We start from the raw sequence: 6,107 nt of genomic DNA on the forward strand, positions 1-6,107 counted from the left end.
TTATTATTTAACTAAGTACATATCTGCATACACATCTTTTAAATGAGGGAAGCTAACGAAAAACCGTATAGAAAAAAAGCAGCTCCTTATACTACAAATAGAAGTCACAGATAGCCAGACAGATAAGCTTGCGCAAATGCTGTGTGCACTTGTGTGTTTGTGTAGGTATGAATGTCATATATCCAAGAGAAAAGAACTTATAATTATGAAATATTGCACCCATACTAAATGGTCCCTATAAGTATGCACCTGGGTATTTTTACTTATCTTATTCACATGCTTGTGCGCATCTTTGTAATGAGGCAAACTAGCGATAAAACCACATAGAAAAAAGTGGTTCCTTATATTATAAATTATATATATAAATCATAAACATACAGATAGAAAAAAAAATTCAATTTTGTAATTTATGCATTTCATTTTATACTTTCAGCACATAACCTCTTTACAACAATATGAGGTTATACTTGTATTGCTAAGCAACATGATATAAAAGCCGTTATTGGAATGCACAGGCTTTTCTATACATTACAAATTATTTTGTAAAAAAAATACTTGTTTTGTAAGTCATATTTTGCTAGATTGCCTCTTTAAAAAAAGATAAGCTCGCATGCTCGTGACTGTCTGTTTGTTATTTATATTTTTAATTTGTAACATAAGGTATTTGTTTGTTTGTTTGTTTTTAATTTTCACGTAAATCTACAAGAGAACTATCCGCATTAACCGTTCCTAATTTACTGGTGTAATGCTAAAAGGAAGAGGCCCAGCATGTTATATCTTCTGTAATTGTATATCTCGACTTTCCAAAGAGCAGAAACAAGATCTATAAAACTAATTCAGCAGGATTCTTTAAATTCATTGAAACATTTGTTCATGTATTCATGAAAAACTTTACGAGCCTCCTTCACCTGTTTTTTCATAATCACTTCCAAACATTCTCTGAAGGCTGAATGATTCTGTTTTTAGTATCTCTTATATCTCAGCACTGGCTGTATTCGCTGGTGTCCTTTCTCATGGAGAAATAACTATCAAAAAAGTGAAACCTTTTTTTCATAAGAAAACTAAGCTTTTCGGGCATTACCTGAATCACTGAATTAACTTGAATGTAACAACACTATAGTGTGTTTGTAGAATACCATCAAATACAGCATATTTATTAGCTAGATCTGTAATGAGATAATCTACATACACTCATTTTATCCACTACTTTTGCGGGTTATTTGGTCAATATTTTATGGCTTCACTACAGAGCTGTATAGGATATTGTGGTAAACACACAGCTTGAAGGCGGTTAGGATCAGATTGATGAAGATTATTTAATCATAAGCTCGTATTAAGCTATTTCAAAGGATAAAATCAGTAAATGGCATTTTTACAAACACTCTGTGGCATATTATACAGATTACCTCAGAAGGTTTCAGCATAATTGTGGTTAATTACTCTTTCTGTCAACTTTTGATTTATGTTCTTAGCCTTCGCTGATCTACGCAAGAAGAACTGACATTATTAAAAGTTTCCTATGGGTCACGCCACAATACAGACATATCAATGGCTGGATGGAGTTCGAAGCTATGGAATCCTGTCTACATCTTGGACGTCAGTCACTGTTCAGTAGCAGAATTTACGAGTCGCTATTGCTAGAAACAACTCTTAAATATCTTGCTAAAAGAAATAGAGAGAAAAATAACCTAGAGGGATTGAAGATATAAATCAGTTGTTATATTCTTAAGTACACTAATAATATTGAGGTTGGGTAGTAACTACAATAATTAAGGATAAAAAAAAAAAAGGGCCTGGCATGGCCAAGCGCGTAAGGCGTGCGCTTCGTAATCTGAGGGTCGCGGGTTCGCGTCCGAGTCGCGCCAAACATGCTCGCCCTCCCAGCCGTGGGGGCGTTATAATGTGACGGTCAATCCCACTATTCGTTGGTAAAAGAGTAGCCCAAGAGTTGGCGGTGGGTGGTGATGACTAGCTGCCTTCCCTCTAGTCTTACACTGCTAAATTAGGGACGGCTAGGACAGATAGCCCTCGAGTAGCTTTGTGCGAAATTCCAAAAAACAAACAAACAAGATTTAAAAAAATTTTGCAGAGTTAAATTAGTTTTCTACCTAACTGGACAAAAGGAAGAGACTGACAACAGAATTAATAATGAAATCAAAGATAACAAACACCTAATTCTGAAATGATAAACTAGAGTGAAGGCAACTAGTCAACACTACCCACTATCAACTCTTGAGCCACTCTTCATCAACGAATAGTGGGAGTGGTCATCAAATTATAGTTCTCTTATGGCTGAAAAGACGAGCATATTCGTTAACGAGAATCCCAAATTGCGAGTTGAGTACCCTAAGGACTAAATCATACCAGACCAACATCTGACTGAAAACACCTCTTATTCAATTAAATATAAAAGTATAAACATAAGCTGAAATCTTTATGCAGGCCTACATGAATATGGTAATACTGCTCATTTGTAGAAACATCATCTTCCTTTGCAAAACATATTTAATGGAGTTAAATATATAAGCAAAACTGAAAGTTTATGATAATGACAAGAATTAGAGATTAAAATTGCAGATTAATATTTTACTCATAAAGCAAAAATTGTAATAGTAAGAAAACTTTTCACTACTGATAATTGTAAAAACAATATTATTTAGATTTGATAAAATATTAATTGTAACTTCGATTGCAGTTGTAAAGTTTCTGACAAGTTGAGACACATAGATCAACATCACCCTCTAATGGCTCTCTCATGAACTATCTCGTCATCCCACCACTCCCCTAAGACAGTACACTTACTTAGTAAGACGTCAAGAAACTACGATGCAATGCAACTGTAGTAACTCACAGAATAAATATGTGAATCTATAAAAAATTGTACAGTGAGCAACAAAAAAAAACTTCGTTTTGTCAGTTGGATACTAAAATAACTGAATCAGCCTGAGTGGACTTTTGGCAGGAAAATATAATTATTTAGAGCTTTACATGGTTTGGTTTGGTTTTTGGAATTTCGCACAAAGCTACTCGAGGGCTATCAGTGCTAGCCGTCCCTAATTTAGCAGTGTAAGACTAGAGGGAAGGCAGCTAGTCATCACCACCCACCGCCAACCCTTGGGCTACTCTTTTACCAACGAATAGTGGGATTGACCGTCACATTATAACGCCCCCACGGCTGGGAGGGCGAGCATGTTTGGCGCGACTCGGACGCGAACCCGCGACCCTCAGATTACGAAGCGCACGCCTTAATGCGCTAGGCCATGCCAGGCCCTGAGCTTTCCATACAACTGCAATGTCCTATAGTGTGAAGAATTTTAGGACATACATATGACTTGCTTTGAATATATGAATTTTTAACAAGTGAATTATGTGTTGTACATTTATTGTTCGAATTTATTGCTAACAAGTTACAGCCACCTACTATAGAAAAACTCTAGCCCAATCTTGTGAAGATAAAACTATCGAAGAATTTTAATCAGTGTACAAACATTATACATAATTTACAGAAAAGTTACTAAAAGCTATGCTAAACTCGAAATATTAAGAACTAAATTGCTTGCAGAAATAAAAAATGAATCTAGACTATTAACTGGCCTGCTGCATTCAACCAGACATTTATGTACTCATAAAATACAACATCAATCAAATCAATAATAAGAACGACAAGAAAAAGAAGGTCCGCCACAACAAAAAACTAGATAAATTAAGGTACCAACAACAAAAAAAGACGCCAACATGATGAACCACAAACAAACCTCGTAATTAACAGATCTGACCGAAAATTAGGCAATGAAATATTCCATCCAAAGATCTACCTAGAAGACTGGTGATCCACTCTACACAAACTGAAAACACCAACAAAACAACGGAAAACAACCACCAGAAAGAAGATAATTTCTACAATAATTCCACCGATAATCAACAACCCATCTTTTCAGGTAGGACTGAAAACATCTATTTCCCCGAAACACCTCAAAACAGTATCTTGAACAACTTTTTCAAAGAATTTTCACACAAAACCATCAACATAGTTTCACAGAAAATAAAACTAAAAAACATCTCACATGAAAAGATATTAATTCTGTAAACAGTTAAAATAAACCAACAGCATCAAATTTCTAAAAGCAGATAAAGGCAATGCTATTGTTATAATAAACACAAATGAATACATTCAAAAAATGAACAACATCTTATCAGATACAAACAAGTTTAACCCAATACACATACATCCAACAAAAATCACATGAAATCAACTAAACAAAATATTACTAAAAATTAAAAGCCAACACAATCTCAGAAAACCTTTATTCTTACCTACGAAAGACCGACTCACACACACCACAACTATACGGCACCCCAAACCTCACAAATTCGATTGTCCACTACGACCTATAATGTCGACCTATGAATCATATAATTACGACCTAGGTAAATTATATAGCGTGAGCATTTTCTAAATATGTAACATAAGCTGGCTCCTTTTTCATATACTCTTTTAACTTTAAATATATTCTTAATCAACTAATCCATAAAGCCTTAATGGCCAGTTTTGATGTAATTTCCTTCTTCACAGAAGTCCCAACTACTGAAGCCTGCAAGATAGCTTTAGAACTTTATATCCAAGTCCTCAACCCATTGATACACATCCATAGCAACCAATTAGCAACCCTTATAGAATTCACTACCGCTAACTTTATGTTCAATAACCAAAACTACCTACAAATAAATAGCCTAAGTATGGGGAATTCCGTGTCACCAGTTCTAGCCAACATTTTTATGACACAGAATAAATCTCAAGCAACCAATTCAGCCTTACACCCACCACTATACTGGTACAGGTATGATGATGATACAATTACTGGATTCACATTTACAGAACACACACTTAGTTTTTTTCAACCACGTTAACTCGATACACCCCAACATTAAGATCACTTGTGAACATGGAAAACACAAACCAAATAGCATTTCTTGACCTCAAGATCACTAGAACTGATACACAATTCAAAACAGAAATCCACAGAAAAATCACTCATACTGGATTATACATTCTCCGGGACTCAACACATGAAACTGAACATATTAGGAAACCAAATAAACACAGCCACAAAACTATGTTCACCCGATTAAATGAACGACGAAATCAACAAAATAAAACAATACTTCATCAACATCAACAAATTTTCTAAAAAAAAAAACGTGGAAAATATTATACGCACACACCTAAACCAACAACAATAAATCCCAAGATACAACAAACTACAAAATCTTACACTGTTGCATACCATATGTTCCCGACATTAGCGAAAAAATAACCAACATTTGGAAAAAACTTATAACAAAACACAATATTACAGTAAACACCAAATTTATTAAACACCAAATTTACAAAAATAAAGTCCATATTATGTAAAAACTACACTGACAAACAAAACACCAAGATAATATATATAAAATACAATGCGACAACTGTCACGACTTCTATATTGGAGAAACAAGTGGGCCCGGCATGGCCAAGCGTGGTCAGGCTTTCGACTCGTAATCTGAAGGTCGCGGGTTCGAATCCCAGTCGCACCAAACATGCTCGCCCTTTCAGCCGTGGGGCGTTAAATGTTACGGTCAATCCCACTATTCGTTGGTAAAAGAGTAGCTCAAGAACATTTTTTCCTATACTAATTAATAACCTGACATACAACATCAACGCCCCTTACAATCCCGTACCAGTTTATACTCTCGACCCAAAGACATGTGCCCAATAACGGTCAGTTACAAACTCTTTCTTTGTTAACCTGAAGGTGGCCTAGGAAGGTCAAAACGTTGTTCTCTGCTTATCAACAAAAGTGTTAATACCAATGCCAGCCATTCTGAGATATAAAATAAAAAATAATTATCATTGCATGAAACATACATTAATGTAATTTTTGGTTCTCATTACTAATATAACAATTTGGTCAAAACAAATTGCATCATTTATATAGACGATTATGATCCACGTAGAAAACCACAAAAATAATAATAGATAAATCTAAATGTAAATAATATCCAATATGAAAAATCCTCATTGTGAAAATTTTCTAGGTAGCGCAGTTAACAGAAAAAACCATTGC

This window comes from Tachypleus tridentatus, chromosome 9 (genome assembly GCF_004210375.1).
Source record: "Tachypleus tridentatus isolate NWPU-2018 chromosome 9, ASM421037v1, whole genome shotgun sequence".
NCBI classification, from domain to species: Eukaryota; Metazoa; Arthropoda; class Merostomata; order Xiphosura; family Limulidae; genus Tachypleus; species Tachypleus tridentatus.